The sequence below is a fragment of the Agelaius tricolor genome, unplaced genomic scaffold (genome assembly GCF_023055355.1).
Source record: "Agelaius tricolor isolate 1412-34295 unplaced genomic scaffold, bAgeTri1.0.p SCAF_4, whole genome shotgun sequence".
Classification (NCBI taxonomy): Eukaryota; Metazoa; Chordata; class Aves; order Passeriformes; family Icteridae; genus Agelaius; species Agelaius tricolor.
The window spans coordinates 9,983,254-10,005,764 of NW_027269264.1; positions in this window are offsets into that span (position 1 = coordinate 9,983,254).

Consider the following 22,511-nt stretch of genomic DNA (forward strand, 5'->3'; position numbering starts at 1 on the left):
CGTAACTAAATTTTCTTTTAAGAAAATCCTAAAATGGGAAAATGAGTAATGTCTTCCTTAGGTACTCATTTATTTAAGTTGTTTGGAGTTCTGCAGAGATTGAAATATGAAAATTTAAAATTTTACTTCCTATACTGATGCTACTTGATCAATATGGCAATTATCTCAACTGCATTGCCCAATTTTCTAGTATCTGTTGCTTTGAGGTACAGAATATCATGTGTTTTTGTACTAAACTCACAAAAGTCTAAAATCCCTGATATTTAAGGAATATAATGAAGTTCAAGTCAGTCCTGTAAACATTTAGCTACGAAATAAGTTCAGACCCTTGATTTAAGAAATTGCAGGACTACAAAGCAAAATAAAGAGAAATGCAACTAGAAGCAGCATACAGTAGATTTAAATTGTTTAAAATATATATTCTTATTTTTAAATATTTAGATTCTGAAGAGTTGAGAAATATATATATGTATGTATATGAACATGGTTCTCAAATGTAATTCTTCTTTCTCTTATTCTGTTCATTTCACCACTAACCATTTGCGTCCAATATAGCAACTATTAAAAAAAAAGACACAAAATCTTCCACTAGATATTAGTTTTCTCCTGGGAATTTGGTTTCCTTAGAATGATATTCCTTATTATTTTACAATCTGTGAAAGACCAATTAAAATGATATTATGTATCAGACATATATTAAGAATCCTGCACTTAATGAAGACCCTATTTGGATTCTACTACAAGTGTGACTGCAAACTTAAAATGGCTACTGCTATGCCCTACCTGATATATTCCATTTAGGTTTTATTCCATGTAATGGAGATTACTGTCATGAAGGGCTTCTTAATAAGAAATAGGTTTTTTTGTGGTGACTTTTATACAGACAATATTTTACCGAGGGTACAGAATCATTATTTTCTGTTCTACTTAGAGATCACAATTTTTCATTTTGAATTTCTCCAAACACTGATATTGTCTGTATCCAGCAGCATTTCCATAGCCACTGGTATTTTTGCATAATTGCAAGTCACTCCAATGTCACAGGTAATATACAATTGTGAAGTATAATATCTCTATTTGACTCAACCTCGTGACAAAGGTAACCTCAAATACTTTTAAGACATTCTGAAGCCATTTATGATGTCTTGAACTGTACAACAATGTGCTGTGCAAGAAGCACACTGGGCTGTATAATGTTGGATAGCTACATAAACTTTAAGCTACATAAACTTTAGACAGGGGTTACTGTTCTTAAATCTGACCAGTATGAAATAATTTAAATGTTCTTTAAAGGAGTAAATATATAAGCAGTATCTAATACTAGAAAATATTTGTTTCTTTTACATCTTTATTATTGCAGCTGCTCGATTATGGCATGCAGCTGTTTAGTGCAGTCAAAGAAACATGCTTGCTATAAGAACTTACAAATATGTTTTAAAAAGCAAACCACATTTCAATGTGGAGATTAATATTCATATTTCTGTGTGCACTGATGGTCAAGTGGATCTATCATAAATGTATTTCTCTACAAAAATATGCAAAGGAAAATTGTAAAATACTGCTTTATTGGTGTTTAGTGGAAGGAATCCATGACAACAGATGGAAAGCTATTTTACTATTTTATGTGTCTTTTATACTTGGTTCATCCTTGGAACACTGGTGTTATATGACCTACATAAGAATGTTTTAAAGATTGGTAACCGTAACAAAATACTTAAAAGGACCTCCCTGATTCCATAGTAAGTTAGTATGAAATAGTCGATAGGACCTATCTTCTAAATTATTTCCCTGCTTTTCAAAACCTTTCAAAACCTTGGTGGTCCCACACTTATTGAGCAATATATTAAAAGACCAAGAAATCTTATTCACCTCTAATTTTATATGCTTCTTTTTGTGCAATGGTGTTGTAAGGGAGAGAAATGAAGGATTGATTTTCATAAATGAGAAATTTACTCTAAAATTAAATCCACATAATGCATTGATATTTATAATGATAAATATTTGACTTCTGTTTTCTCTAATAAGGTGGATTTAGTCCGAGTAATATGCTATTGATAGTTATGTGATTGGCAAGTTCTCTCCAAGATTACCTCAAATCATTTCTTTCAGGATGTACACAATAGACTGATGAGCTCCTGATCCTTTATTTGCAAACCTGAAATGCAGAATATCAGAGCCAGATAACATTAAAGGCAGAACTTTACAGGAAAATAGATTAATAAATAGTGAAAATTGGACCTTGAGATTTTAAATTATTGCCTGGAAACTAAATTAAACAATACCATAATGTTAAGAAATTTAAGAAATATTACATCAAGATAATGAAACAATTTGGAGTTAATAGAAAGATTATAAGAGAGAATAAGAGAAAGATGATAATGATCTAAAATAATTTCTGTGTCTTTTGGTGTAATTTCCAGGCTATCTTTCTGTAATTTGGGAACCTCTTGGGAGGAATGGATTAAAGACTGGCAAAGACAATTGTATATCACTCAAGTGACCTGGCAGCCGGGAATAACTTTTGATAAACCTGTCTGAACAGTAGGACAGCGATCCTGTAGCACGTACAGAGTTTAACAGTGCCTGCATCTCCATTTGTATGCTTCTGTCTGGATGCTGCTTTGGAGATGCCCTGTTTAGTCAGGTAACGGAAATAAATTTACTCTTTGTGCTCTGGTCACAATCTTATGGTTGTTTTGGCTGCTTGCCGGTGTTGACTTGTGTCCTGGTTTAGGGCAAATTTTGGAGGAAACCTCCAAATTGGGGTCCCTCTAGAAAGTTGATCTAAATGGCCCCTCCCCCAACTGGTCTAGGGAAAGATTTCCTCCAAGAAAAGTGGAAAAAAGCTGTTTACCAGCAAAGCATTCACCAGCACAAAAAATGAACAATACTAAACAACAAAACGTCTCACTGCTTCGAAGAGAGAACAAATTCAGACAGTCCTTCTTGTGAGGTGTGGCTCAGCTCACTCAGTCTGTTATCAGTCCCTCTGGCCCTAGAGTGCAGCATCTCAGGCCCTGATCTCCCACTGTTTTTCTGGGTTTTCAGTCCAGAGCAGGTTTGAACAGTTCCAAGAAAAAGAAAAAACACTGAAGGTAACTTCTCTTCCTCAGCTAGCTAAAACTACCTAAAAAAAAGGAGAGGTCTCTCTCACTGTCCATGCTGCAGCCAACACAGTCCAGGAGAAGGATGAGGAGGAGTGAATGCAGCTTCTGATAACAAACTCTGCACTTCTTCTCTCCCCCTTTGCTCTCAGAACCAGTCTTAGAGGTGCAAAACTTAATATCCAGCATAAACAGAACAAGCATCATAAAGACACCCTAGGACACTTGCACACTTGACAAACCTGACTGCCTTCTATGAGAAAATCAGTGCCTTGATGGATGACAAGAGAGCAGTGGGTATTCTCGACCTTGACTTCAAACAAGACTTTCAACACTGTCACCAAAATTCAGAAAAAGTAGTCCAGGTGAGTGGATAATGAGTTGGATTGAGAATTGGCCGAACACCTGATTCCAGAGGGTCATAATCAGTGACACAGGGTCAAGTTAGAGGCCTGTCCACAGTGGTTCCTCCCAAGGTTCTGTACTGGGCCCAGCACTGTTTAACGTATCCATCAATGACTTGGATGAAGGGGCAGAGGCCTCCGCAGCAATTTCATTAACACCACGGTGCTGAGAGGACTGGCTGGTACCCAAGAGGGCTCTGTAGTCATTCAGAGAGACCTTGACATGCTGGAGAGATAGGCAGACAAAAACAATCTGAAATTCAACAAAGACAAATACAGGGTCCTGCACCTGGGGACGAATTACCCCAGGTATCAGCACAGGCTGAGGTGATCTGCTGGAAAGCAGCTCTGTGGAGAAGGAATTGGGGGTCCTGGTGAACCACAAGCTGTGCATGAGCCAGCAGTCTGCCCTGGAAACCAAGAGACCTATTGGATCCTGGGTGCATTAGGAAGGTGCATTTGGAAGATCATTGAAGTTCAAGGGAGAAGATTCTGCCCCTGTAGTCAGCCACAGCGAGGCAAATCAGGAATGCTGTGTCCAGTTCTGGAGTCCTCAGAACAAGAGACACAAGGAGCTACTGGAGCAATCCCAGTAGACGTTAACATAGGTTAGGATACGAAAACATCTCACCTATGAGGAATAGCTAAGGGACCTGGGACTGTTCAGCCTGGAGAAGAGATGATTTAGAGGGGACCTCATCATTGTCTATAAGTATCTGAAGAAAGGGACCAAGAGGATGGAGCCAGGCTCTTCTTGTTGATGCTGAGCAATAGAACAAGAGACAATGGACAGAAAATCATGCACGGGAAATTCCACTGGAACATGAGGAAGAATTTTACTGTGTGGATTACTGAGCACTAGAACAGATTTCCCAGAGAGGTTGTAGAGTCTTTCTCGCTGATATTCAGAGATATTTAGGACTGTCTGGATGCAATCCTGTGCCATAGGGTAGAGGATGACCCTGCCTGAGCAGTGAGGTTGGACCAGCTGACCCACTGTGGACCCTTTTAACCATACCTAATCTGTGAATCTGAGATTTTGTGAGATTCTCTGGATGAAATTTAATTGCTGTTTTCACTTTTTCCTTACCACTTGTATGTCCTGAATTCTGAGACTGCATTTAATTCTTGCATTGATATTGTTTTGAATTGTGATATTGTGCAAAACTGCCGTTCTAACCCCTCTTGAATACAGAAATAAGGGAAAACCAAATCAATAGCTTCCCAGATCCCTCTAAATTAAGATAAAATAACATAAAGCATTCTCCAGTATCATAGGAAATGTTAAATGGGAAAGACAACTTCCACAAATACACAGAGGAACATAAGCTCCTTAGTGGTTGATGTCAGTGACTGACACAAATTACTCATATTAAAACTGAAGATATGTCACATTAGTTCTTCTGTGACACAAAGTTTCATTATTAATTAAAATTTTACAAAGCTCATCTATTTTATGCTTGGGTTTGTGCTCAGAGGAGAAAATGGCTCATGCACTAGAGGGTGACAACGTCAAATGGTGATCCTTCTACAGCTGATATATTAAGTTTAATTGCATAAGAGCAGTAATTTAGTTAATATTGTGGTATTGATACTAGCAGTTCAAGGCATGGTACAAATCCAGATGTCTGACACTGACGCGCCAGGAAGTTTCTTGATAGAAAATGTCCCTTACCCATGGAGTAAAGTTGTCATCTTTCCTTGAAATGTATGCTTGAATATGGTTTTCACGTATGATTAAAATGAATCTTGTAAAATGATACCAAGAAACTAGAGTTTAACTTTTTAACTGATGCATACTACTATAAGCAATTTATATAAATCCCTAGTTCAGACAACCATGTAAAAATACAACCCAGCATTTTTGAAGCCTTAGATCAGCAAATATCCCTGAGTGATGTCGGCTTTGTCAGAACTGTTCATGTGATGAGATTAAAAGCTTCAGAGAACAAGTGTGGTAAATTACAGAAAATTTTATTTTTGTCAACTCAGTGTCTGCACCTATAGATGCATTGATGTGAGATCCTTTACTGATGTGGAAGAGGAAGATATGAAGTAGTTATGAAGAAGCTGGGAATAAGATCACTGAGAAAAATTAACAAGGAGCCATGTACAGGCACAGTTTGCCAGGCTCTGACGGCTTCTCATCCCACCAGGGCTGGAGAGAGAAGCAGTGTGAGGAGGCACGTGAGCAGTTTGTAATGAGATTGCAGCCAGAGCTTGTGGGAAAGCAGCAAAGGCTGATCTGGAGCCCTGTGCCCAGAGGCACAAGTAACAGAAAAGGGGAAGAGTACTGTCAGGATATCTTCACTGCAGAATGAGCTTTCACTACACTAATTCTGGTTTCCCTCCAGAGGGCTGAGCTCAATTTGCCTAGCTTGAACAAATAACACAGCGTACTTGTAGGGATTAATTTTATCTATTGCATGCATTGTAGTAAAAACCCCACTGGGCAGTTACATATCAAATTACAAAACGTGTAAGCAGTCTTATTCCTTTTTCCCCAACTTTCCTCCTTCTTGTAAAGCTAAAGATTAATTGCTATTTGAACTGCCTTGGGAGATGGGAAAAGCATTAAATGGGAAAAAATTATAAACTAAAATGAAACTTATGATATGTCCTTTAAAAAAAAAAGTGTGTATATTGAGAGTTTCAATAGATTTTACTTAAAAAACACAAAACCTTGTGTCACACTTCCTACAAACAGGGTTATTATGACAACTCTTTCTATGTGCATCTTCTGTGCCATTAGTTACATCTCTAGAGTCATAATAAATTGCTTAAATTTTAGTGTAATTAAGTTTTAATTACACAATTAAAATGTATTTTTATTTTTTTTCACCTTTAAATAGCTACTTATCTTGGGAGATGGTGAATGAGAACCATAGTAATTTCTGCTAATTTTTAGTATACTGTCTATTTTCTTTATTTTATTTTTTTCAGTTCTCACAAAGGGTTTTTGCCTTCAGTGATTTGCCTGTTTTCACAGGAACTATTAATGACTACTGCACATTTAATTTTCTTCTCCTAAATCTCTAAAATTTTTTCAGCATCTCATTTTTTTCACATTAATGCATTAATGAGAGCTTCAGAGGGTTTTGTTCGTTTGTTTGTTTTTACCCCTTGAAGTGTACTTTATTGTTTCATGTTCTGTGATTCACTCATTCTTATCTAAAATGTCAGGTGATATATTGCTCTTGTTTTGTCAGTACAAGGGATTTTGTTTTACTGAAGGTTTTCGTTGCTGCCTACAGATCAGTAAATATGACTGGAACAGTACTCCTCCAGATTCTACTTTATTTTTACCTCAATTGAAGGCTAATGCACCAACTTTTTTTACTTTTTTTCTTCTGAGTCCTCTCCACTTCCTATTTCTTAGAATCACAGGTGTCAAGGAAGACTTCAATGACATGCCTAGATCACTATTCTGTCTTTACAGTTCGTTTTTCTTTATGCTGTAAAAAGCATTTCTGTAACTTCCTAAAATTATTTTCTACCCAGTTGTCTATTAGAATTGATATTATTGTTCAAAATAAAGAATCATACTGGCATCATTCATCAGTCTGGGAAATACACTAAAGTACTAGCTTGTCAAATATCTTTCAGAGATCCCAAAACCCTATGGTTTTTATATCCAAGATGAAATAACAAAAAAGCTTGTTTCATTTTACAGAAGTGTGCATATTTTTGCTCTATCATTATCTATAATTATTTCAGTAAGCTTCTGGACATAAAGCTGCCAACCTGTGGTTTGTATTGGTCAATATAATTTGGTACTTAGCTTTGCATTTTATCTCAGCCTTTCTCTGGCAGCTTCCCTGGTACTTGGCTACTGCCTGTGATCAAACTGAGCCTACATGTCCAATAAATATCACTACCTCTCTTCAGCCGTGCCACTGTACTGAAATTTGGGCTAGTCAAAATGTATGAGTTTACCTCTAATGCCCTTCAGCTAAGTCTCCTAGGAGTTACTTCCAGTAAATTCTTCCCCTGAGCTTCAGTAATCACTTGTGCTTGCGCCCAGGGTAAATGCTTATTGGGATCAGCAGCAGCAAGTCTAACTCACATGTGTTCTTTGAATAGATACTGGCTGTGACAAATGGCTTTTGTGTCAAACTGTGCTTCTTGTACGGGCATTTGCTCTTTTTCTTGTATGCTGGCTGTAGCTTTGCTACTGAAAATCAGATGATTTGACAGCTCTCCTTGTTTCCAGATCCTTATGTGCTCCAGTTTGAGTGTTTTGCTGTCTCTCTTGGTCCATCAGCCCTACATGCATTGTGAGACTAGACTTATTTAGATCACTATGCTCTCCCTGACTCCATGGAAATAATTATCCGTTTGTTTCCTTGTTTATTTCTAGTGTCTATGTAATTTATTCCTTCCTATCTGGTCTTCTTGAAGTAATTTTGGAGCAATGACAGGAACAGTATTGGTTTTATAGATGGGGCAATTAACAGACATTTGTTTTCACCAGGCCTAGTTAAACAAACCACCTTTCCCCATTTGAACTACACACATCCCTAAAGAAAATCCATTCTCTGTGTCAGGTTAAGCGGAAAATGATGCAACTCACCAGCTTAATGTGCCAAGCTGTGTTACAGGTGAATGAGTCACTTCACTGTAATGGAAAGAGCTGGGCTGGACAGCCTCACACAAAAAATTCAGCAGTGAGCCAGAAAAGCTAGAAGATTAAAATTCCAGAAAAGTGGTAAATTCAAGATGAGCAACTCTGTGCATCAAGCTGATAAACTTTGAGGTTTTTTCCACTAGTGTTGGTAGAAAAAGCACAGGTCCTATGTTCTGTCCAGGAATGCCTAAAAAGCCCATCAATCAAAACATTGTACATCTTCATTCAAAGTTGTGTTTGGTAGATAAATCAGATCAATAGGAGCGTACAAACATTCTTGAAAATCACTAAATTAATCCAGGTGGGAATTTCTGTGAATTTGAGTCTAAACAGAACACAGCCTTACCTCTAGCTTTTTAGGACATATTCTCGCTGAATAACAAAGGGATTTTCCACCCTTTCTAAAATTGGTCTAAAAAACTCACTTGTGATGCAGAATTTTTGTATTTTGTTTCTAACTCATTAAAGAAACAAAAAAATTAGAAAAGTTTCAGAGCCTGAGTCAGTGGTGTGTGATGCTGACCCATTGAAACAGAAATAAACTGGATGTGTTTGTCTGTCCTGAGGTGAGGCACCATTTTTCCTGGTGCCATTAAAAATTGTATTAAGTAATACATGCTGCCTAGGATACTAAATGCTCTCTCTTTGTCCTAATAGCAATCCAAGTATTCAGATATGGGCAGAGGTTTTATCTTCTCTTGAGTCTATAATTTCTTGTAGACCCAGTACTAGACTAACCAGTCTTCTGGTGTTTTTAGCTTGTGGGGCTAAAGGATGGCCCCTGGCAGGAAGAACAGGCAGAGGCCACTGGCTGCATAGGGAAGCCCTGCAAAGAAAAATTACCTCATAATTTTCTTTCTCTCAGCTCAGCTATCTTTGGGTAGCTGTGGAAATGGGCCTCAACAGCAAAAGTGTGAAAGAAATTCACCCAAGTGCTTCTGATATCAGCAATAAAGTTGATAGAGAAGGAATAACTGGTGGACAGCTGACACAAGTGTCAGAATTGGCAGATAAGATAAGAGATTTCAATGCAGACATGTCAGATTCTAGATTTAAATCTTACCTATATTAAAGTAAAATATATAATCCTGAATGATCTTCATGCCCAAGTAGAACTAGATAACACATTAAATATTTTACAGAATTTTAGTTATTTATTCTCTGAAAAGTTCCAGTTTCAGAGTCGTTAGCAGAAATTCTTTAGTGAAGAATTTTTCATAATGAACATTTAGAGCAGTGGTTGATACGAAACGCAAAATGTTGGAATGACTGAGGACATTTGTAGATGAATTACTCATCCCACTTCTTTATCTCTACCTGGCTGTAAACCACTTAGGTGTAACTTGGCAAATTTTTATTTATTCAGAGACTAATAAAACTTGTACAGAGCACAAATGCCATTTGCACAAAATGTGCAAAATAAGTTATCTACAGACACTTTGAGCATGTAGTCACTGAGTGAAAATGAGGACTCAGGTTGTAGTCTAACATACTCATTCTATGTGTTTTTAGAAAATACAGGTGGAATTTCCATATAAACATCACAATGATATTTGTCAACATTTCAAATACTGAAACGTGACATTAAGGTGTATGTACATACATATATTTGTCATACATGTTTGTAAAAATTCTTAATCTTTTTGTTGTTAAATTATTTTCCAAAGACCTAAGAAATGCCATTGACTGGGAAACTTCTGAACCACCTTGGAGAGAGATTTTTCAACCATTCACAGGACAGAAGACAAATTAATAGGCTGAATGGCATCTGAAGTTCAAATACACAAGTGGAATGTAAAAGACTCTTAAAAAGGAAAGTCTCTGTTCCTTCTATAACTTGAATAAACAGAGAATGCCTCTTTCCTGTATTATCTGAGTAGATTTTCCATCTGGTGGAATTAAGGCCTCATGAGTTTTACTTAAAATGCTACTTGATCTGTAGATGTAGGATACTTGAGGCAGTCTGTGACAGACAAATTATAACACACCTTGGGGTGACCTGAGAGATAACCAGTAAGAATGTATTGTAAGGAGAAGAATGAATATAACTTTTCCATTTTGAATTCTTGTGACAAATGAGTAAATTTCTTCTGTGATGGGATGGCCTAAAGGGCAAAGACAAATGTATGCCTGTCACAGAAATTACTAGTCTGCAATAAATTACCAATAGAGTTTACTTAATAAGAGATTATATCAAATCAGTTAGCTTTTCAAATCAACATTTGTTCTCATCTAGAAAAAGACAAGGAAAAGACAAGAAAAAGACAACATTGAAAACAATTTTTGTTTTTTTAACAACTTCCTGAAACTTATAGCTGCATGATCATTAAACAACCAAGAAAACCTCGTGCAGTACAAAAAAATCCGAAAACAACAAACCAAAGCTACATAGTCTTCTGTCATTAGTGAGTAGCAAATGGAAAAAGACAGTATTCAGTGTTTAATGAATTTTCCTAAAAGACATAAAAAAATCACATGCCTGCAAGTTTTCGTTTCCCTAGTGCATTACCTATGTGTGATGTCAGGATATTTCTTTCAATTATATTCTAATTCAAATACACAGATCTATAAATGTTTTTCAAAATAGGGAAGGCATTACTATCAACCTGAAAATCAAAAAGGAAGGATGATAACAGGCAAACCCTGATTCTGCTCACGTATCATCCATTTAGGCATTTAATCAAGAAAATCTCAGGTTGAAACTCCCAAGCTCAGACAATATTTTTCACAGTGTGCTATTGCATGCACTAAACAGCAATTCCCTATTTTACACAGGTCTGCAGAACTGTTTATCACCAATTTCTCACCTATCATTGGCAAGCTGCAAAGGTGTAGACAATGTCAGTGCTAGCTCCTGATCTGCTATAGGATATCTAGAAGCTGACACTTATGTAGCTTGCAGAGAGTTTTGAACCAATTTAACCAACTCAGATTCCAGACTACTGAAGTGAAGTCTTGATGAACATGTCAGAAGAAATAGCTGAAAGCACTCAGGACCTCTCTTTTTTCCCCTTTTGTTTGTTTTTCTTTTAAATTATTTCATATTTACTACTTAAATTGCTTTAAAGTGTTCTACTGGATGCAAAATGCAAGTTGGTTCTAAACCAGGCATTTGTGAAGATGTTTTCAAGATTAGGCTGGGAAGATCAAGATCATTCTACTATGATAAACTAGGAACCTGAAGAACATACTCTTTTCTGTTTTTCAGAGAATAACACCAAAGGAACATCCTGAAGTGAAGTGCAAATGAGATAAATAAAACTGATATCAAATGAAGAGCTAGAAATCAATTATTACTTTTATATTGTTTCTGCACGTGAATTAAAACAGAAACCTGTTTTCTATTTTCATGTACTGGATACTTAGAAGTTAATTAGATCAAATTTGTTCTCAGCCTTTAAGCTTTACACAAAATACAAAACAAGCTTTACACAAAATGCACAAAATAGGCTTTACACAAAGTACAAAATACTTCAGGGAGAGAGAGGCTTTGTCTCAACATCTTGCCACTTTCTGAATGGAGTTTTCTTTGTGTCTGTCAAATTTGTATATGACTTTCTGAAAACAAAAAAGAGGAGGAACTGCAATTCAGGAATTTGCATCTGACACCAGCACCAGTGGTCCTGAGCTGAGAAAGAGTTTTATGCAGCTGACAACTAAGATTGCTTTTTTTCCAAACCTACCAGCGCAGCCACATATGCAGCTCTTCCCACGTTCATGCAGCCTCAATCAGTCTGGCAGAAATAAGCCAGTGAAAAGGATAGTGGTGGTTGAGATGGCAGAGCAATGATGGGAGAATTCTTGGAAGAGATTGTGGTCTTCCAGCTGGGCTATCATTAGAGCAGCACATACTCCTGTGATCTGGCTTACGGTTTCTCCTGGAATGCACACCCTTTCTGTGCTTTCTCTTCAAAGGCAAGACTAAATGATAGTCTACATCAGAGGCAGCAAGAACAATCTATTTTTTCTTTGCTGTGTGAAGCACTAAGATGGAAGCTTAGGGGGAGCAGAAGAGGAGTATATCTTTCATTACTGTCCTTCCTCCTGTTTCATCTTTTTCTCAGTTTCCTCTAAATACTCTTTTTGCCTTTGTTTAAAAGAAGTAGATTAAAGGAAGGCATTGCAAGAATCTTCCCTCTTGCTTCCCCTTGTGATTTTGACCATCTATCTCAATTGCTTGTTAGGCTTCAGGCACTGTGAAATTGGTATCCCCTAAAAGGTGCAATAAGGTAGTGCAGTTCTTTCATCTTTTTTCCAGATACCTGCTTTTATTTTGGTCTAATGTTGAAAAGGTGTTTTTCCTGTAAGTTTGGAATTTGTTGTGTATTACTCAACTTCTAATGCATACCTTGGAAGGCTTTTAGAAAGTTAAAATAAGTACTCTGTAACACAGCATCCACAATGTCCTTGTTGTTCTGGTGAGTGCTCCATTAATCAGTTATAATGGGTTGATGACCCCAAGCTGATAAAACTTTGACCCTTGCATCTCAAAGAAGACAAACTTTAAGGCAAGCACATGCACCTGTCACTATGTATTTTCACATAAGAAGGGAAATGCACCAATGTCATTATTATTTTTTCTTCAGTGATAGAGTTGAGGCCTCTGCAGGGGTGATAAAGCCACAAAACAACAGAAAACTGAGATTAAAAAATAACCAGGCAAAAGAAACCAATTAAAAAAATAAGGAAAAAAAAAAGAGGAACAAAGGACAAAAGGAAGGAGTGAAGGAAAATACAAACGAGAGGAAAAAAAGATAAGAAAAGGAGAAAAGAAGAAAATATAAGAAAAGGAGAAAAGGGAAAAAGGAGATGAGAAGGGAAGGGGAGGGGAGGGGAGGGAAGGGAAGGGGAGGGGAGGGGAGGGAAGGGTTAGGGAAGGGAAGAAAGAGAAAAGAAAAGAAAAGAAAAGAAAAGAAAAGAAAAGAAAAGAAAAGAAAAGAAAAGAAAAGAAAAGAAAAGAAAAGAAAAGAAAAGAAAAGAAAAGGAGAAAAATTTTTGCTGATTAGGAACTGAAAACCAGCAACCAAATTCAGGCTTCCAGAATTACCAGTTAACAGCTACAATACAAAAGCAACCAAGAAGTAATGCTTTATTTTGAACCCTGAGGACAAGAGTATTTCAAATTGATATTTAGAAAAGTTTCATATACCTCAGAGGTATTCCAAGAGTCAGCAACACCCATCACTCACTGGAGGCAATTTTTAGTGTTTCCTCTAGGACGACGCAGTCTTTTTTCTCTGTTTCAGTAGCTCCTGGATTAACAAGGTAAAGAAGGGAACAGTTTTCTGTCTCTGTTTGTTTCACCCTGATTTTTGACACTCTAGGAACTGTAAAATCAGTGCAAATGGACACAAACACAAGTGAGGAAACCTAAAAAAACCTTTGAGGTACCACTATAAGCCTTCTGTGGTTCAAGCATCTCAAGTTTCATGTGTGTCTTAAAGGGCTTTAACTGCTTTACTGAAGGTATCTTTTATTCCTCTACCTGACATTTTGGTGGGCCAGGAATTTTGCCTACTAATAATGTAGTGGCGATGAATTGCATTATGAATATGCCACTGAAATAAATTCACAGAAATGTTGGATGTTGGTTTTAACTAGAAATGATGTTAGGGTGACTTATTCTACTGTACTAGCATTTAGTGGTCCTTTCTATGAACACAGTCCCTCCAGCTTATTTTCTTACTAACATGGGGTTTTTTAATCGTCTTATGTTACAGAGACAATATCTTTTTTTTTTTTTGGCTAACACCAGGTGAATAACAAGCAATGTTTATCAGTTCTCTCTTTTTTCTTGTTTCTCCTTTGTTTCAACTCTTGCTTCTACTTTTTGTTCGTTGTTGTTGTCTTCTTAGCTGAAGTCCTTTTCATCCTATCTGAGCAGCTGGTTTATATTCTTGAAATATTTTTTTCTATTTATATCACTCTTTGTATCCTTCTATAGACAGTTCTTGCTGTGCAACTTCTCAGAAAATGCTGGCAGTGAGAGAAGTGAAAAACTCTAGTACAGATCTCCCTTTCAATTCTTCCAATTACTTAGGCAAGATTCAGAAACCATATATTTTAAGGCCAGATTTATCTTCACTTTTTGAGGTAGAAAGAAATTGTATGTATGTGTGGGAATATATTAAGTATGGGAATGAAGCATAAAATAGTTTACAAACAAGATTGTTAATGATTTGTTGACTTCAAATCGAAGACCAGATCAAAATGCAGTTTTGGCATTTCCAAATCTATGATATAGGGCAGTTTCAAAGATCATTCTTTCTCCCAAGAAAGAGCAACAGTTTAAGGCACTGTATTAGTAGGCAGGCAACCTCATTCATTGGCTTCTGTGTCTTGAGAGCTTTTGTTAAGCAAGCCACAGATGCAAGTTAGAAAGCCATTGCCTAAAAAGTGAAGATAAGAAGCTCACTTCTAGCTTTGACCTCTTCAGAGGTCATTGCATAACAGAATTTGAATCTCAGGGGTGACAGAGCAATGAAACCTCTGGCTTGCAAAATATTAAGGGAATAAATGCTCCTTTGCTGACAAGGCACTGAAAAAGATAATTTGGTTTGGGTTTTGGTCTAGAAATTCAGACTACACAACTGGGATTGATATGTCTTCGTTCCAAGAGCTACATTCTATTTTTTGTCACTTAAATCTTTATAAGGACTTGTGAGATATTATCTGTCATTTATAGGGAACCAAAAAATATATCAGATTTATTTTCTCTTATCCTTCTTATGGTTGAAAAAAGCAAAGCTAAAATTTCAGTATGAATTCTGATACTGTGAATTTGGAGGCATGTAACTTGGGAATTTAGTAGGTCTCTGAATTACAAAATTATCTTGGGAAAATTAATATGCTTGTGAATGGATTTGATAATTGAATTCAGAAAAAAAGTTACTGCTTGAAATAACTGAATTCAAGATTAAATAAAGCTTGATTTCACTAATTAATGTTATTGAGTAAAGAGTGCAGGAAATTAGGTTGGCCTTCCATTGGCCTCTTATTAAAATTGTAAGGAAGTAACCTTCATCTTATTGTTCATTTGATTTCTAACTAATGAGATTGGTCTTGGAGCTAGAACTGCCCTTTTGAGCAGCTATATTTGAAAATCATACTGATGATATCTTTTCTTATTTCTGAAATCTAAAATCATACATCCCTGTCATTTACATTTTCAGAAAATAATATAGTGTTATCTTCAGCAATAAGCTCATCAGCTACATCAGGAGTAATTCTCATTGAATATAGGCTTTTTTTATCTATCACAGGTTTAATTTTATATTTATGTATGAATTTGAAGTTAGAAGCAGGTGGAAGGTTTATAGCTAAAAGGTAGAACGTGATACTCTTTCACTATTAGAGGTATTATCATTAATTCACCTTGGAAATTTCTACTATCTGAAACCCTTACATTTTCTGTTGTAATTCCACAAACTAGCAAGACATTTGGGGTAGGAAGAGAGGAACATGGGACAGGACATAGAGATTCATCTTTGGGAATCTCTTTGACAGGATCCCCTGGAAACTGTCATGGCAGGAAGAAGATGCCAACCGTCACAGCACAAGAACGATACACAATCTGTGGGCAGAAAAATCAATAAAAATTGAGAATACAATGGGAACAGACAAAACTGGCCACTCTATGAGCAGCCCAAGAAAGCCATGTCTTGAGCAATTCCCAATGTCAAAAATCCAAAACTCGGTTGGAGGTGAAATAAGCAAAGGAGGTCAACAAGATGGATTTCTGTAAGCAGCAAAGATAAGGCTGAGGAAAAGGAAAGCTTGTGACACACTGGAGCAGAGTGTCCTTTTCCTTCTGACAAGGAACTTACCGGATACCCTTTTTCCTGCCAAGAGCTGCCCTCCAGGACCCTGGTCTCTGAGCCTCCTCTCAGGGTCTGTCAGATGAAGGCAGTGCTCATGTGAAAGGGAGGTCAAAGCAGAGAACACTAAGCTTACTGAGATAAACACACATCCATGAGATCACAGAGGATACACCCAATGTTGATAAAAGAGGTGTCTGGTGTCAACTGTGGGAATACCTTCAAAATGTAGTGGCAATAGTTTACTTTTTACTGTGAAGCCTCATATTCAAGAAGGGTAAGAGTCACAAGTTTATCAGCCTCTCCGCACTCCCATCCAGGGAGAAAATGAAAAAAAAGATCCTCCTAAAAGCAGTTTCCAAACCCAGGATTACAATGTTAGGAACAACCACTGGTTTTATCAAGGCTGAATCTTGCCTGACCAACTTGACTAGTCACAGAGGTGAGAAAACTGACTGTATTGATATAGGGGAACTGCTGATGTCATATATCCTTCACTGGGCCTCCAGCATGGTCTGTTCAGAGTTGGTAGTATTTTTGGAGGACTATATCAGATGGATCTCCTCTAAGTAGCACAAAGATCACTCCTGCCATGGGTAGGAGGAGGAGCCATGGGTAGACAGATGGAAGAAAATGTTCCAGAGATTGTGGGATGTGATAGGGAAAGAGGTACAGCATGAGCTCAGAGCACTCATAGGGCCCAACACAGTGCACTGGTCAGGATGGAGCAGCCAGCCAGGCTCACAGGGGTCCGAGCCACTGCCTGAAAAGTGCAGAACTGTAGTGTTTTGTGGGATATGGAGCACGTATCTCCTGTAGACTCTGAATATATTATAAATCATATCTATACACATATTTTAAGCATCACATCTGTAGGTATTTTTGAATGGGATGGAAACTGAGGTTTCCTCTTGCGGGTCACCATATAGAAATGATCAAGGCAGGGCAAGCAGATTCCTTCTTGCTTCTAACATCCTATGCTGGTTCTGAAAAGCCAAGAATTAAAATCATCAGAGCCACTTTACTCCCTGTACCTAACAGAATGTCTTCAGGGGGAATCCTAAAGGCCTTAGAGATCATTAGAGTTTCATTTGAATTGTGTTAGTTGTAACAGAGTAGGTTTGGCTTTAGTATCCTGGTGGATTTCTGCTCTCCTGGTCTTGTATATGTAGGGCTGCTGCAGTTTCCTATTCCCAGTGAGGTACAAATGAGACTGGTTCCAAAAAGTAGAACCACACCCAGGAAAAACCACACAAGGCCAGCCACAGAATTAAGGACAGGAGTACATTTATCAGCATTCACCTGAACATGAACTGTATGGATGGCATGAACACAATCCTTCTGTAATCATAGGTATGATATGAATTCTCAACTACCGTTTTCGAAGACACAAAAAATATAATTTGCCCAGCCAAAACAAGCCCAAAAACCCAAAACCAAAACAAGCAAACAAACCAACAAAATCCCTTTATAAATTGAGGATGACTAATTTAAACATCAAGATCCTCTTTGATTTTATATTTCTTTTCCTGGTTTCTATTTGCTACTTATAACAGACAATGAATTGACAAAAATAATTCCACTTAAAATTTACTAGTCAGATGAGTGATCTCTTTAATTTTATAACGCTGTTAAGTATTCCTGGAACATATCAACACATGGGAAATGAGAGCTAAAACAGCATATAGAAAACATATTTTTCCACAAAAGAAAACATAGCTTTACTTCAATACTTTTTGGAACAAAATAAATTTATTGCTTTCTTTTCCTCAGCCTTTCCTGATAAAAATGTCCAAAAGACAAATATTTAACAGTCCTGGGACCCTGAGACCAGGGGGGGAATCTGGAACAGAGAAGAGCTTTGTAGAGGAATATAAAAAGGTCAGGAAATGTTTAGATAAGTAAGAGGGTCACAGATGTGGGCTTGCTGATTCTGAGAAAGAGATTACTCAGAGGAATTTGTGGAGAAAGTGAAGAAGATGGAGTCAGACTCGTCTCAGTGAGGCCCAGTGAAGGACATGAGGCAATGTGTACAAGCTGAAAAGAAAATCTTTTTAAAGTGATCAAACACTGACAGTTTGTCAACAGGGGTTCTGGAGTCTCCATCCCTGGAAATATTCAAACTCTGTTTGGATACTGGCCTGGGCAACCTGCTGTGGGGATCCTCCTCTAGGCATGGAGGATTCAACCCAATGAATTTGAAGTGTGTCCTCCATTCTTGACCATTCTGTGGCAGAATAACTGTTTTATACTATCACAACTTTTAACTCCTGTTGCATTGCTAAAACACTTCCTTTGCATATATGTGGCTAAAAAACACAGCATAATGAACAGTTATAATTGTGGTTTGGAATTTCTACCCTTGCTCACATGAAGCAGAATCTCAAATGAACCAAATTTTTACTTCTAATGGTATTTTTGTAATAGAAGTGGCAATGGAAAAAGATCATATGGTAGATCCAGTTTTATTTCAGCTCATACCCTTCAGTTTTCTGCTCAAAATGCAAGTCCAGTTCATTCCATAAATCCGTAGCAGCTCTCACTTTGATGCTTCTTGAATTCAACCTAAACAGGTTCTCCACAAGTTGTTTGTACAATATCTGGTACAATATGAAATATAAGAGGAAATTTTAAAAGTAAGATTAAAAACTACATTGATAATTATTTTGTCTGTTGTATAAAAAAAAACTATCCCCAAACAACTGAAGATATTTAATCAGTTGAACATTTTGTATGTGTGGGAATACAATATTTTAATGGAGATGTGTATCAATGCAATTCACCTTGCATACAATATTTCTCTTTTGTTTAGCTTTCTTTTCAGAAATATTTTTTCAGATAAAAGATAGTTACTCTTTTGGAATGGTTTGTTCAAATGTAAGTATTTGCATCAAATATTTCAGGAGAAAATAAAGTTTAATCTCTTTTCTCAGTCTCACTGGAACAGAGATCTTTCTCAGAGACCTTCTGGAGTCTCCTTTCGAGGAGATATTAAAAACCCACCTGAACACAGCCCAGCTGAGCAGGGGAGTTGGACAAAATGTGTGGGAGGAGGGTACAGGGAGAATGGGGCGGAGACGCCCTGGGAGGACTCTGCGGTCTGAGCGTCAATCATCTGTAGCTCACTCCCTCCTTTCTAGAATGTTCCCTGTTCCTCGCTCCCCCATTGGATTTTGTTACAAGACCACCCTCTCCCCACACTTCCATAAGTGTACCCCACGTCCCGCCACCTTAACCCCTCCTCTGAGCCCTCTCCTTGTTGGTCGAATTGTACCCCAACCCCACCTACCCCCTCCGTGTTATAAACCCTGGTCCCAGCCTGGGTCGAGGCTCGCCCTTACGCTGGCTCCTTTGTGCTGCTGTGGCGTCAGTGCTTCCCTGCCTCCTTGGACGCTCGGACCTGCCTACAGTAGGCCCAGCTGGATCCACGCCAGTGTCTCGAGGCCTCCTTCCTCACGCTGGTCGGGCGGAAGACAAACATGCGGGGCTGCGGGCACGGCGGGCTGGCACGGGCCGCTCCGCCGGGATCCGCCAAGGAGGCGCTCTGCCCGCCCCTGCCCAGGGGCTCCCCCGCGGGGAGGAACCATCCCGCAAAGGTGAGCTTTAGAGGTGACTTCCAAATTCTAGCTTTCCACGCACAGGAAATAAATTGAATAAACTACCATCATATTACATATTTATAGATCTGCTTGCAACACGGTCTTTGGTTGCCTAGAACACAGTGAAAATCTTTGTGATAACATTACATTGTAATTTCTGATAGAAATTACAAGAGCCTTAGTAGCTAAGAAATCTGTATATATATGCATATGTAAACACACGCATATATATACATACATAACTATGCATATATATTTTTTTCTACACACATATATATATGCATTATAACATCTAGATATAGATGGTATATAAATGTCCATAAATACACCAATTAAAGCCATGATGTTTTTTGGCATTATCTAAGATATAACCATTTCTAATTATCATGGCTGTTGACAAAGGATGAGTTTCATCACACATGTGATTTTCTGCTCGCTTATTTTCAGTCCTTTGGCTTGCCAAGCCCTTCCACATGTATGGATATGGAAATGGAAATTTCCTGCACAGAGGTACTAATTTTTCTGGAAAGCACCAGTCCAGTGAAATCCAAATGCCTGTTTAGAGTCTTCTTTAAAAACAAACAAAAAACCTCAACAAAACACAAAACAAAACAAAAACAAACAAAACAAAAACCACAACAACAAAAGCAGTCGTATTTTGCAGTAATAGATGCGGGTTTTTTCTAACATAATTTCAGTAGCCAGAGGAAACTTGACCTGCTGGTCAGTAGAAGCAAAGTGAAGTTGTTAGAAAAAAATATGCGTACAAATTTGGAAAAGTTTACACGAAGCCACAAAGAAAGCAATTTTCTTACATTAAACCTTCTCTCTTATTTATTTTTAATAACTTTAAAATTTTTTGGGAGGGCTTCTTTTGTGTGTGTTTGTTTTTTTCTGGTTAAGACTCCCAGGCTTTTTTGATTAACACAATAGTGTTAAAACATCTGACCATCTGTCTGGGAACTGTAAAACTTTTCTGTCTGTGTCATCATAAATGCTGTCCCAGGTCAGAAGTACAGTGATGCCCCCAGGTATACTGGGGCAAAAGTTTGAAGATAATAATGTGCTTTAGACTTATTCTGAGTTAGGAATAAGGAAATACTTTGGGTGAAAGTTCTGAGTCTCTGAATTCCATAAGCCGAAGTGCAGTGGAAAAAGAGTGACATTTCATAGAATCTTAGACTACCTGAGCTGGAGGTAACCCACAACAGTCATTGAAGTCCAGCTTCTCACCCTGCACATGGCATGCCCAGGAGTCATTCCATGTGCCTGAGAGTATTGTCCAGATGCTTCTTGAATGCTTTCAGATTGGTGTCATGACTACTTCCCTGGGAAGCCTGTTCCAGTGTCCAACCAACCTCTGGTAAAGAAGCTTTCCCTAACATCCAACCAAAACCTGCCCTGACAGAGATTTACTCCATTTCCTCCAGTCCTGTCACTGGTTATGAGACTGAAGAGATCAGTGCCTGCCCCTCCATGCCCTTCACAAGGAAGCTGTAACTGCAGTCAGGTCTCCCCTCAGTTTCCTCTTCCCCAGACTGAACAAAGTGACCTCAGCTGCTCCCCCTATCGCTTCCCATGTAGACCCTTCAACATCTTCCTAACCGTCCTTTGGACACTCTCTAATAACCTAATGTCTCCCTTATGCTGTGGCACCCAGAACTGCCCCCAGCACTCGAGGTGAGGCTGCCCCAGAGCAGAGCAGGACAATCCCCTCCCTTGCCTGGCTGTGATGCTGTGCCTGATGCACCCCAGGACATGGGTGGCCCTCCTGCCTAGTTAGGACAGAATTAGAACAATATCCCAGAGAAAAAAAGTTATTAATTTAATTCAAATAACTGTGATGAATGTCCATACTTCTTTGAAAATATTGTTAACACTTGGAAAAAAAAAGATCAAATTTAATACTCTTGGTGCCTTGGAGTGGCTAGAGAGAGTTAGAAGAATAAAGTAGGTAGTTATTTAAAAGCCTGCAATAGATACGCCATGGGCATTGTAAAAGCCTCTCAGACACTGCATCCAAGATGGATGATGGTCATGAGTTTCTCAGACAGATATGTTTGGTATATTTGCATATCAGAGGTTAATTATCCAATTACAAATTCAAGTAATAAAGTCATATTTCCGTGGTTCGCTTCTTCCCCCCAGTTCACTTTTGTTTATGCTTAGGGCCTGAGGCAGATGATGTTCTTGGTTCTGAGGCCGGGAAGAATCATTTTGTCTGACCAAAATGTGAAGAGAGCTTCCTAACACTCTTACGTGGAGTTCAGAGTTGTACACTAATGCAGTACAGGATCTGGAAAATACAAGAGCTAAAAATTAAGATATCACTATTTACTTAAAAACAGGTGACAAAGGTAGTTTGGAAAGATTTCCAAAAGCAGTACATTTATGCGAATAACAATTGTGTACTTGGAATTTTTTTTAAGTGTTTGTTTTTTATATTGGAAATTTTACACTTTCTTAGTTCTTATTGACCACAGTTGAATATGAAATTAGTAGTTTTGAGCTGTCGTTTTCCACATAGATTATTTTCTTAATTACTGTGGGATTTCTTTTTTATATTTATTTATTTTTTTAATTTCTGCCTTAGTTTGGCAAAACACAGATCTTTTTTTCTTTTTCTTTTCTTTTTATACATTTTTAAGTACTAGGTAAACCTCAATTTTCTGAACATCTTTAAAATTTTTTGAAATATATTTTTTTGCTATCTGTATTAAATATATATCTTTCCTAATAAATACAGATCATATTAATTAATTCCTTGTTAATAAGAATATTGCAATGAAATTCAAGTAAAATTTCATTGTGCCGGTTCCTGTTTAAAATATTCTTCCCTTGTGAAGTCTTTACTTCTTCAGGCCAGGATGGACAAAAGCAACAGTAACCATTCCTCCACTGCATTTACCACTAGCAGAATCTTTTCTGGATACATACAGTTTTTTGGCTTTTGAGTCATA